Raw genomic sequence first — 12,973 nt, 5'->3', positions numbered from 1 at the left:
TGGTGTCTGCCTGGGGCCCTTGTTCTTCCCAGAGAAATCTTATCATGTAACTTCTGATGTTCCCTTCAACTAGATTGAAACCCAACTATTTAAACAGCTCTAAACTGAAAGGAGCTAAGACTCTAAACCAGATTCTTACCGCTATGAAAGAATACTGTCAGAACAACTGTAGATCAGAGAACATTGTATATTTTCCCATTTAGACAGGAGCAAAATATACTTTAATTTGCTCTCATAGGTATACTATACACTAATAAAAAAGGCAAACAGTCTTCCATCTCTTTGATCATATGTAAACAAAACTCCATCAGATCCAGACAGCTTAGGGACTTCTAGTATTTAATCCTGTGCCATCAGTAATTATAAAGCACGCACTGAAGTTGCTTCCGTCACCATTGTTTTACATGTTTTTCATTCAAGATCTCTGCTGTTGTTTCTATGGGAGGTTCAGTGTTACAAAGCAGTAAATCTCCATTAGGTCTTCTGGCTAGATGTTGGCACACAGTCATGCCATGCTAATGTGATCCTAGAGGTACACATACAATTTTGTTAATCGAATTAAGTCACAGAAAAGTCATCTCATGGTCTTCAAAATTCATATTCTATCTTTCTCTTAAGGCTCAAGTGAAGAATGGTTGCTTTACCATTTGCTGATGAGAAAAATACCAGACAATGGGCTTAAGGTAACCATTGTAAACCTGGGACGAGATGTTGTGGACACTGCTCCAAGCCCTTCATTGTCATATAGCTACAGCCAAAAGTTGTTGGTTTTTTTTTTTTTTTTGTCTTTTTTTTTCTTTTCAAGTGAAACTATTCTTTGTTTCTTATTACAGATATGTCCCTAGTCTAGTCTATAAGCATAGCCTTTTTTTTTCCCCTCCATTAAATGTATTGTGAAACTAACAAGTAGAACAGTTTAGAACAACATGAACTGCAAACAACTAGTACTTTTCTAAACTTTTTTTTTTTTGCTTATTTTCAGAATAATCCCCGGACAAATTCCAGAATCACAAACAAAAACAATCCCCCAAACGCAACGAACCACACACATACATTTTTTTCCTCCAAAATATTTTGCATGAGTTTTCAGGTGTCCCTGAGCTGAATCCTTATAAGAAATGCTGCAGCGCCCTTCTCTCTTGTATCAAGCCATGGGCTATCTGAGCAACTAATTACACTGGTATATGGAATCTTTTTACTCATTTTATAAGCCCACTGCTTATTTATTCCAGACTGTTACAGTCAACTCCTGCCATCAGTGCCCACGTCCCACTCAGAAGAAAAGCCTGTTAAGGTCACTGGACCAAATCTCGATGGTCTTAACTGCTGCTCAAGAGCTCCCAGCTTTGAGCTATGACAGCAAGCACAGATCTTTGAAGGGGTGGGTGGAATAAGAAAGTTCAGACTGAAAGACCATTACAGTTATGGGAATAACAAGGTCTGATCCGAGTAGGAGTCTGGCATGCATAGGAATGTAATTTGAAAAAAAATTAAAAATGCATACATTAACCCTCTTGGAAAAAAAAAAAAAAAAAAGGCATTCATGTTGTTTTGAATTTTGTATAGATCATATTTTATCTTTAAAATAAAAATGTCTTTCTATACTATATATTTTTTAAATTAGTCTCTGCAGAGGGCTTTCAGGACTCTGAAAGCAAGTCAAGGTGCTGCACAGCTCACGCGTACACAAGGTGCCAGCCTTTGGCAGAGCACACAGAGGCTTCAGATCACAGGTTAGTACAGCAACGGCCACCCGTATTTCTGACTATGGGGCTGTCTCCAAGAAGTCTTGGCGTACTGTTTAGATGGGAATTAGTTGACCTGAACTTGATTTCTGTGCCTGATTGAAGAATGTTAGCTACTGACAAGGTTTCACATGTGATTAAGCTTACTGAATGCTGTCGTTGCTTTATAACCACTGTGTAGGTACTTGGACACATTATCATCTCCCCTTCCCCTAACCAAGGGACACTGTTTCATAAAAGCAAACACGCACCCTTAAGATGAGATGGATGTCTATTCCAAAGATTTCCTGCTCGATTTTAATCCAAAAGAGCTGGCATAGAGCTGATATTTTTTAATTAAAACCTCCTTTCACTCGGCTCACTCCCATCTTGTGGAGTACCTATCAATCAGGAGGAGTCACCGCAGGATGCACCGGGTGGCAGGAGGCGAGTCTGTCCCCTTCTCCATCCCCCAGACAGAGACACTCCCCCCCCAGCTTCATTAACTAAATGCACTGAATAAACCTTAACATCTCAGCTAAATCCTATTGGCCTTGGATTTGCTGCTTAATGCTAAAACCCAAGCGACCCATTTTTCTCCTGTTGATACTTCTATCGCTGATGGCAGCCAGCAGAGAAAAATATCCGACCTTAAAATATTTTAATATAAGGAACAAAACCTGGAGAATTCATCATTCACTCTTTCTGCTGCTGTTCGTGAACTTTACATAAGCTCTGCTTCTTGTGTCAAAACCTCCCCAGCTTTTGTGCTTCATAGGCAACAAAGTGAGTCTGTTGCTTAGCAAATGAATGCAACAAAGTGCATTTGTTACTAAAAGTGTGACAAGGTCTCTTTTAAAGAGAAATGATCTCGCAAATACTATGAAAATAAATTTCTGCCCATTCTACATTCTCCAGTCACGACGTTATTACAGACGTCAGAAGACAGAAACCCCACTAGCTGAAAATCTTTGTGAAGGACTAACAATGAGCGTAAACAATCTCAGTGCCGCAGACCCGTTTTGAGTTCCTATCCATAAGTTTTGCTCTAAACTGTAGTAATTTGCCTTGCTGATTTCACACTAAAGCCAGAAACAGCTGAAGCTTATTCAAAATCCCCCTGCCTCTTTGCCATCGGCCCTCCCATACCCCCGAATCTCACCCCTGCTCAGCTGCCAAACCCTTCCCCAGCCCCTAATGACACGAGCCCCTAAGCACCCTGATGCTCACTTCCCACTCTTTATTCCCAGCACCCCCAAATTGTGCTACCCACCCAGCTGCACAATCTCCCTAGAGCAGCACTCAACACCTCTGGCTCCTGAGGCCACGTGCCTGCCTTCACTCCTTGCTCCACCAAACCTCTGCCCCCTTCTTTGCCCCAGCACCTGCCTTCCCAACACCCTCTCCAGTAGCAAAGACCTCTTTCATCCTTCTTCCACACTCCCACAGCTTCACCTACAGCCCCTGGTGCTTCGGCATCTGTCCCTGCCCAGCCTTTCTCCAGAGCAGGGAGGCAAGTTTGTTCCCTATTTTCCTTCATCCCTGGCATGGAGCACCCGTAAAGGGGTACAAACCACCATGATTTGGCTGGGACAGTCTTATCCTGTGGCTGCTCCGTGGCGAGCTGCTTCAAGTGCAAATAACTCAGTGCTCCCCTAACAGCTTTCTGAAGTCGCCAACCATGCTTTCAGTAATCTATTGGAGACGGCTATTCTTATTTTCTTCTTGGTATCCAACCAATACAGCAGTCTTTGGATTTGACTTATAATTTTAATAGGGCATTTCACTTGACATTAATATCAGAGCCCGATGCCCTACAATGCTGAGACCAATTTCCGACAAGACGGGCTGCATCCCAAAACGCCTCTTCCACATGGCCCCAGTCCTCCTCCTGTCAAATTGCTGTGGAGTTCAGAAACTGCAAAGGCTGAAAAGAAGCAAGGAGCCTGGACATTCATCGGAAATCCAGTTACCCTGAATAAAAACTGTATTTACAGAGTACCTAAGAGCTAATCTGATCTAACATGGAAGATATGCACCGCAGGTTACACATTAAGATTATTGGTAGGATGCCCGCTATGAGAAGGCTTTCAAATAAAAATGCTCTCTTTCTGACCGTGCACTTGCATTAATGTATTTCTTACTGATACCACTAATGGGAGTGTTTATCATGTTTTTAGCTTCTCTGAAGTAACAATAAAAATATATTGCGCCACGTAAGAACAAAATGAATGCACTCATGTTGCTGTGCCTTATCACACCACACACTCTACAGAAGAGCTTAAATATGCTCTTTGAACGAAGTATCAGCAACCAACTTCAACATTACAAAAATGTTTACAATAGCATAAACTGGAGACCGAGAGTGATAAGGGATGAAACCAGTAAAAGAAAAAAAAGTTATATTCTTTGGGACTTATTTTTGCAGCATGGACAGGGATGAGAGACATAAAGGGAGGAAATTCTTTTGTAAAGCAAAATAAAACAGAACAAAAAAAACAACACACTGCTATTTCAGATTGTGAAGAAAGTAAACGTTTTTCTACACATGAATATAGGTTAAGAAGGCACGGAGCAACAACCATGTGGTGATCACTCAAGCTTTTCTTTCTCTCCTTGAGCACAACAAATAGAGTGCTAGGTATGATGTGTTTGTTGAAGGCTTTATGAGGGGGTAAGCCTCATCTTTTTTTTTTTTTTTTTTTTTTTTTTTAAGTAATCTCTTTCCTAACTTTAGTATGGCTGATTCCAGGATTCCATTTTGAACCATCCTCAGAGATGATTTGTGAACTACGTATGAGGGACCTTTTCGGGATAAGTGGTGGACAAATGGATTACCAGCTGCTTGACTCTCTTATTTTTTTCGTCCTTCCTTATACTACTTTTCCAATTCTAATAGTTTATATAAAAGAAAAACAAGATCTATGGCTAGACCGGACAACACGCATACTCCTTGCGACAAAATTTTCTTCTAATGCTTGGAAGCGGGCACACGCAGCAATTTCCAGCTATGGCTGTATTTTGCCGCGTATTGCCTACACGAGACCTGCTAAGCATTCAGTTAATGCCTATTGCCTAATCTTATTTTACTTTTCCAGCAGATCCAGTAGGGTTATCAGAAACACAAACTGCAGAACTCGTGCATTAAAGGTAACCGCATTCTGTTTAATACAACCTTTCAGCCGATGTATCACAGAGATTAAAGCCTAGTTCCTGGCACAGGGCTTCCTGCACACTTTAATATTACTAATAAGAGGAGGCGGGAAGCCCGGAGTCCTATCCTATTACTATTATCATAAAGCTACGACCTATTCCTTAAGTTTTCCTCCAGCCACGCACACGTCGGGGTCTGCTTTTCCTCCCCGCCGCCCGGCTCGCAGGAGGCCGATAGGATTGCCGCCCCGGCTCCCGGCTCCAAACAGCCTCCAGAAACGCTCCCAGCTCAACAAGAGGCCGTAACATCCCCTGCTAATACCTCCGAAAGAGGAGAAAACGCTGCGGTTGGGTTGCTTTTTGGCAGCAGCGCGGCTTTACAGGCCGTCAGAAACTTCTTCTCCTCTGCTTTGCTCATCGCTGCGGCCCCGCCGGCTCTCCCCGCTCCCCAGCTCAACCTTCAACTTGCGGCAAACTCCGACCGGGGGGTGCGGGGAAAGGAGGGGGAGCTAAGCCCGGGGGTGTTATTTGGGCACGGAGAGCCCCGAGCCGCCGGCTGGGTTGGTTACTCACCGGGGGAAGGAAGCGCGCCCGTCCCGGCTGGCAGCCCCGCCGCTCCTCCGCCAGCGGGAGCTCGGCTCCCAGCACCCGGCAGCGGCCGGACCCCGGCCCCGGGACGGGACAGGACAGGATAGGAGCCGGGAAAACCGGGGGGAACCGAGAAGGAGCCAGGGGGAGCCCGGCCCGAGGAGCCCGGCAGCGGCACCCACCTGCGGAGCGGCGGCGAGCGCGTCCCTCCGCTCCTCCCGCAGCCCGAGCGCCACCGGAGCGAAGCCCAGCCTGCCTTTGGGGTTTTTCTTTCTTTCCTTCTCTTCCTTCTCCTTATTTTTTTTCTTTCCCTCGCTCTTCCTTTTTTTCTTTTTTTTCTTTTTTTTTTTTTTTTTTTTCCCTCTCTTCTTTTCTCCTCCCTTCCTCCCCTAGCTTAGCCCCTGGCAGATAAGCCCGAGCGAGGCACAGCGCGCACACAACCCCCCCCCTCCACCAATCATCTCAATTAGTGCCACATGAGAGGAGCTTCTGCCCAAAATCTGCTTAAGAAAGGGCCAGAGGGCAGGGCAATCGCCTTTGCTCAACAATGACCAGAAGCTGCTATAAATATCCAAACAAAAGCACTGTCAAGGCCGGGAATGTCACATCCTAATGTGATAAAAATTGTAGAGGCTCGACGTATGGAGGAAGAAAAATGATAAAACAAAATAAAATAATAGAACAAAATAAAAATAAAACAAAATAAAGAGACTAAAAGTGGTTGCCACCTTCCTACCCTCTCCCCCAGTCTGTAACCTTGCAGTATGTTATCAGAGTTGTATGTTCCTGGGTGCCAAGTTATTGTTTTCCCAACCAGCCCGCTCACAGCCCCATTGCGACAGCTGCATGCTAATATTTTAGGTGCCCATGTCTACGCATCTTCTATAACCAAGCAAAGTGACCAGGGCCGGTCAGGGGTAGCTTGCAGCCCCACAGATGCATCACGTCGCACAAACAGTGTGAGCAACAGTTACTCTTCATTAAAACATTAACAAAAAGTCCCCAGTACACCAATAAATCATTCGGGACATTAATAAAGTATAGATTCGGGTGCGTTTGTATCAAAAGCGGGGCCTTCAATCTAATTTGATGTTGACGCATTTTATTCCAGCACATCCCAGCGCTATGAGTGAGGATAAAGCCCAGCCTGAGCTTTCCAGCTCTGCAGTGAGTTAGAACTGAAAACTCACCAAAATCCACCTCCAAAACCCACACATGAAAGTACAAAACACCCATTATCCAGCAGAGAGCCCCCACAAGCAGCACCCGGACCTAGAGCTTGCGCATTGCTTTGCAAGCCCCCAGCTCGCCCTGTGCGAGCAGCTGGGCGCTGCCGGATCCGGCATGGAGAGGGCAGGGCAGGAAAAGGGAGTTGTTTGGATCCCGTCTGACTGTGCACTCAGCAGTGCCTCGGAGATAGCAATTTCCAGGCTGTTGATTGCAGGATGACAACAGCTAAGTTCATCCCAGGGGAAGCTGATAGCCGCTGTCACCTACTTCCCTCCCCAGGCAATTCCCAAATGTAATAATTGCAAAGGGAGGGCACTCAGCTGAAGTCCTGCCAGCTCTTGTGTCTCAGTGTTGATGTACACGTCTATGTAGAAGTAGTTAACCCTACTGCTAACATGGCTAACCTCATGTTCTCCTATAACTGAGATGAAAGCCATCTGAAATTATCCCCGTTTCCTGTGTTCACTTTCCACCAACTCAACAATACATTTCTCTTTCACTACAAATAAATGTTATTTTTTCTGCTCTGTTCCCGTGCCCTCCTCTGATCAGACTTGTTTGTCCTGCCACAGCAAACACTGCTTTCTCACACTAAACCCATTCACATACAGGCTTATCCTCAAAGCACCCTTATCCTCAAAGGCTGTCCAGAGACAGTTTTTGCTGGTTTATTAATTCCCTGAATTTAAGCGTGTGTCCTACATAACAAAGAATGTACTTTTAGCAGAGATCAGTTGTAGAAACGCACTTAAAAGAGATAATATTTAAGTGCAGCTCATGCAAAACTCCAGTCTGAAAATCACGTGCACAGGCTGGTAAGGACAAAACTGCCTGCAAGATTTCCAGGCTTCCTAGTATCAGCGGGGACAGAAATATTCTTTATTTTAACAAAGAGCTTTCAGTAGGCCAGAATGCAGAGATGCAGAACAATAAGAGCAATACAGACAATACAGACCCAGCATTGTCGGCCACGGCCGGCAGCCCGCAGGCTGACAAAGCCTCCCTGAGAACTGGGCTGCGGGGATGGGGCAAGCAAAGCAGAGACCCCCGAGCTGGCCCGGGCAGGGGGGAAGTCTGCACAGCCCAACCCAGCAGCTAGAGGTGTCGCGAGATGTCCAGCTGTATTTACAAGGCAGCTCAACATGGCTATTAAAGCCTGTGGGTTTCACTGGTCGGTCTTTACGTAGGGTCCTGCTTTCACTTCCAGCGGGGCCAAGCTGGGTGTCCCTGCAGCGACAGCACGGGCATGCTTTGCATTGGAAAGAATGAACAGGGTCTTTGCTGAAGGGAAAATAACCTCAACAACAAGAGCAAAGAGAAAAGAAAAGAAAACAAAACAAAACAAAAAAAAAAAAAAACACCCTTCCAGACAAACAGTAAAAGATTTTTAGAATAATGAGCTTACCTGGGAAAAAGATGACCTATAACTTTAACAGATACTTAGTTTTAACTGAGGAAAAAACCAGCAAAAATAAGTCACTATTGGAGTGAAATGCAAGATTGTGTACATGGTATAAAGCTCTAGCCAGCTAGGCAGATGAATAAATTGTCATAACAGAGCCACTGGCTCCAGAAGTGAGTGAAAAATATTCTTTGAGTTTTTGGTGTTCTGTTTATCTTCCACTTCCTGGATCAGCTATCGTTACAGAGTTCAGAGACAAGAGGAAAAAACAAAAATGTTACAGAACTAAACAGTATTTCCTGGTCCTGCCAAAAGACCCTGTTTGAGCTGAACTGTCTTGACCTGGTCCTCACTGTTTTGTCCAGAGGTAGCTGCTTTCCTGCATTAGCTTTTCCAACCTATGGATAAAAGCTGGTGGGGGAATCTTGCAACCTCCCTTAAAGGATGCTGAAAACATGAGGGAAATTGCATGTGTGGAAATATGCCTTACGGAGAAGTATTCGGAAAGGCTCTCCTTTGTAAGCTTGAAATTATTCAAAAAGCTACTTGCTTTATAAATCAAAACGCTGTATTTGAAGACAAATCTAAGAGAGATATGATAAAGATCTCCAGGAGGAACGTCTTCCCACCTCCCAAAAATATATATATAAAGAAAAGACGCTGTTTAGATTGTACACAATTTAGTAGATATTTATAAATTTAAAATGTTTATAAAATATTCTGCCCATAGGTCTGGGTAAGACTTCTGGTTTCATAGAAAATTGTGACTATTTTTACCTAAAACTATTATAAGTTAACTCATTATGGAAATGGAAACTTGGATCAAATACACTGGGTCCCAGCAATTGACATAATTTCCTGGAGAAACAAGCCTATCTATGGAAAGCTATCCTCAAGCAGTGCTTGAAGTCTTCCCCTAAACACTGTTTTGTTTGATAAGTGAAAACTGACAACGCCACCAAATCATCTAGTATTAGTGTTCCTTTCTTTTACATGTCCCCGCTCTTGGAAAGGAAAAAATAATGGATTATGCTATTTCTTTGTCTGAATAAAATGTTGCAGTTCCGGAGATAAAGACGTATTCAGCTGAGCAATTAAATAGCTAAATAAATGAATCAGCAGAGCAGAAGTGACAGATTTAATTACTGCTTAGAGCTAGGAAGGGGAACTAATTATGGGGTTCATGAACCACATGCCATTCTTCTCCTTAAGCATGTGCTTCGATTCTTCTGGATCAAGCTCTGCAAATGCAGCAGTATCATGCAACAGATTTTAAAATGGGGCGGGGGGGGGGGAGGAAGGCTATTCAAAATTTGGCAATAAAGTTTAATCTTTGTTTGAACAAAGAATAGTCAATATCCCATTTTAAAAGCTCACGTTCAATTGACTAGATACCACGAGTTAGAGGAAATTTCTGTTAAATAGATAGGCACTAAAAATTTAGTCCTCCAAAAAATCAAAACACGATGAAGTTCACTGGATGTGAACAAACCAAGGACTGCAACAGAAAGCTGTGTCAAGTGAGCCATAAAGCATTTCACAGTATCAAGTCATTAGGAACCCTATTCATCAGAAAGTATCAGTAACCGAGAAACCTGAGAAAGTCGTAGATCCTAGCTCTCTACTCCTTTGGTCCATTCACCACAATGACCAAGACAATTTTAAAAGATGCTTCTGTGGCCACCAAATGTGAAGCCACTAGTAGTAGAAAAAGCTGTTCCTCAGTTTCTGCCTTCTGTTTCATTTCTCTGCTTTGTATTTACTTTACCATCTTAACATCATTCTTGTTTGGTAAGACCACCAATGCCAACAATATCAGCTTCCCATTAAAATCATTCCCATGCATGACCGTCTTCGGACACAGAGCAGGTTGGGCAGATATTCTGCCACTTTAAATACTTTAAAAAAGCAGAACATTATGCAAACAATAAAACATCTTATGGCTGTGAAAGATCTAAATACACCCCAGCTCTAGCCATGTTCCACTTCCATACCATGAGTAATTTTGTCAGAATGAAAAGAATTGTGTCCGAGCCCAGGGGTGAAGGCTGATCCCTGGGTAGGCTCACTGGACAATCACAAATGTCATCATCACCCAGGATTACCACCTCAGCTCTGCCTGGCTGAAACTCTGTTCTCCGAAGGCGGCCAAAACCAAGGTCTATTGAATCGATAATGTCCAAAATGTTCCTAGCTTGAAAATCAGTGTCTGTGTTTCCTATCTCTCTTCTGTACCATGAGGGGTGTATATACAGGGAACTGGGAGCTCTGTACATATAAGGTAAAAAGAGATTTTTTTTTTAAATGGAATTATAGTATAGCTCTATAAAAAAGACATGCCTGGAATTCCAGTACAGTTACATCAGAAGAAAATGCACTTTGTACTTAGGCACACAGCAAAGCAGAGAGGGGCTAGTCTTCAAAAAAAGACACTGTTCCCAAAATATTATGTGGAAGTTGCATTAGCACGCATATCACATGAATTTTACAGCACCTGTTATCCATGTTAATAACGTGTGATGTCTACAGAAAGTCACTCACCTACCAGTGATCACAAATCTTGCAGAACACGTGTTATTAGGATATCTCAATAGATTTATTTTGACTGCATAAATAACCTCAGTGAGGGGTTGAAAAGGATTCCACGGGCAGGGGCAGCTGGTCAGCAGGCTGCTGAAGGACAAAGGGACAATACGCTCTTGGTATACAATGCCTGATCTCAGGAGGCAAAATCAGCTGTATTTATTCACTTGACAGTCCCTGCCAGGCTGACATGGAAATGACTATTTAAGCATCTGAGGTGCCTCTTTTAAGATATGACATGATCGGCATTTTCACTTGCATCCAAAAACACAGCCCCAGAGGAATACAGAGCATTTGGAAGAGGAACTCACACAGAAGCAAGCCAGCCACCTGGGAGGAAGGCTGACTATGAATCCATGAGCTGCTCTCAAAGCAGGACAGTGCAAAAGAAATCCCTCAAGGAATACTTGGAACAGCAGGAGTCATGTTGTTAACTGTAGACCAGCACTGTGTTCATTGTTGCTTTATTTATAACCTTTTGCTCTCAATCTTGAACTTGGATGTTCTCCCTTGAGTCTTGCTTAACATAATTTTGCAATGTTTCACCACTCAGCCAGTCTGGCGAACTGGAGAGGCAAGATGAAACAGAGTGAGACCAATGAGCTCTCAGTAGAAAATGAAGACAGAGAAGGGTGCACAGAGTGTCTGAAGACATGAGTGTCTCCCCTGACAGGGTCAGAGAAGACAGGAACTGGCAAATATTTTCTTCCTGTGTTCAGAGGGGGATGGATGGGAAAGGAGGGAAAGGAAAGGATTAGCTCTAATGGCAATGAACTAACTTCTCTCCTGTAAGAAGCAGAGAGCAAAGCAATACTCCACAGTTTTGGGTGTGCCCTGGATTTTAAAACAACTTCTGTCACTGTGTTTGGTTGTTACAGGAAAGTAGAAGGGCACTTTTCACTGCCATGGGGAGCATGCCAGTTTAGCAAAGCTAGCCTGGCCTATTGGGTAAGTTCCCTTGTGAAGTTTTACAAAAGAGGTGACTAAACGTGCCAGTGGGTGTAAGGAGTTGCTAGTTGACTGCTATAAAGAAGAAATTGCTGTCTTGTGTTTTTTTTTTTTTTTTTGGTATAAAGTCTAAATAACATTTATACAGTACTAATCACAGAACTAAAAATAATCTGAAGTCCCCCACCATTTTCTTCTTTTAAAACTCAAAGTGATATGTTTGAGTGCCCTATTGCATTTTTCCTAATGCTTCATCAAAGACAAGAGGCAAACACCCAGTCTTCAGTGAGGGCTATTATAAAAACTAGTCAAACTCCGTGACAATAATGACAACTGAAATAACGGGAGCCCCTGTCCAAAACAACAGCTAAAGTAGGCATCTAGCCATGATGCCCATAGGGTTTTCACAGAGAAGGGCAAGGATGTCTGCATAAAAATATCAGATCTTGCTTACCATTGGAGGCAGCCGTATCTGAGAAAAGAAATGAAGACGACAGAAAAAGAAAAATGACAGAAATAATGAGAGCAAGGCAGCATGTGAATAGGCTAGAGAGCAGCCCTTCGAGCCTGAGCAAAAGCTCAGAGAAAGCTCCTTCTTCCACCTAGTGTGGAAGTTCCTACAAAGAGGGAGCAGCCGTAATGAGTATGAAATAAAGAGTGTGAAATCATGAGTCTCACAAATACAACTCTTGACCCAATACAGATGATAAGGCGGGGGATTATAGCATAGCTCACTGTGACGCTTCTGAATGTGGCCTAATGACCACATGGACACCGGGGTTCTTTGGGGATCAGTAACTGCTACTGCTTTGTTGATGACATAACTTCAACTCTCTCTTACTGAGGGCATAACTTTATCTATTATTGAGGACAGGCTCTTATCCCATTCGCCCCACAGCAGTACTTTTCCACTAACTCTTCATTGGTCAAGAACTTTGCCCAGCAACCCCAACCCCTCGGCAACTTCCATGCCTTAATGGCTGGAGAACCAGCAGTCTGAGACAGCAAGGCTCTCCTGAATCACCCTTCTTTGTTTCCTCTAAACTCTTTACATTCCTGGTGGCCTCATCGTTAAGAGTCCGATGTTATCACCAACCACGGGGCTTGTCGACCCCCATGGCCACACTCCCACATCTGAACAGTTAGAATAAAAAGCTGTCTGGATTTGTAAAACCAGGAAAGCATTTCCATTGTAAAATTCTGCCACTGTGAAAAAAAAATGGTTGTAACACGAGGAAATATCACACATGTGGGATGGACTAAGAGAACAATTCATAAATCTATAGAAATAGTTTAACTCCATCACTTAAGACCTGAGGTCCGCTACCTCACAGGAACTAAGCTC

At 43.4% G+C, this 12,973-nt stretch overlaps 1 protein-coding gene across 13 annotated transcripts in view; it reads right to left on the bottom strand.

Moving 5' to 3' along the window:
- LOC309874774 (poly(rC)-binding protein 3-like) overlaps positions 1-12,973 on the bottom strand; it is a 424,882-nt gene that overhangs the window by 137,554 nt on the left and 274,355 nt on the right. For 5 of the 13 annotated variants that reach the window (XM_082753315.1, XM_082753322.1, XM_082753310.1 and 2 more), the window contains exon 1: positions 5,648-6,199. The exons of 5 other annotated variants lie outside the window; for them this stretch is intronic. The gene's annotated coding sequence lies outside the window, so the exon portion shown is untranslated. Of the gene's footprint in view, positions 1-5,199; positions 5,397-5,450; positions 5,616-5,647; positions 6,200-12,973 lie in introns of those variants that run through there. 3 more of the 13 variants (XM_082753321.1, XM_082753320.1, XM_082753323.1) reach the window with 2 other exon arrangements.

Source organism: Aythya marila (assembly GCF_965140915.1).
Source record: "Aythya marila genome assembly, chromosome: 2".
Taxonomy (NCBI): domain Eukaryota; kingdom Metazoa; phylum Chordata; class Aves; order Anseriformes; family Anatidae; genus Aythya; species Aythya marila.
This window is presented reverse-complemented; position numbering and strand designations above follow the sequence as displayed.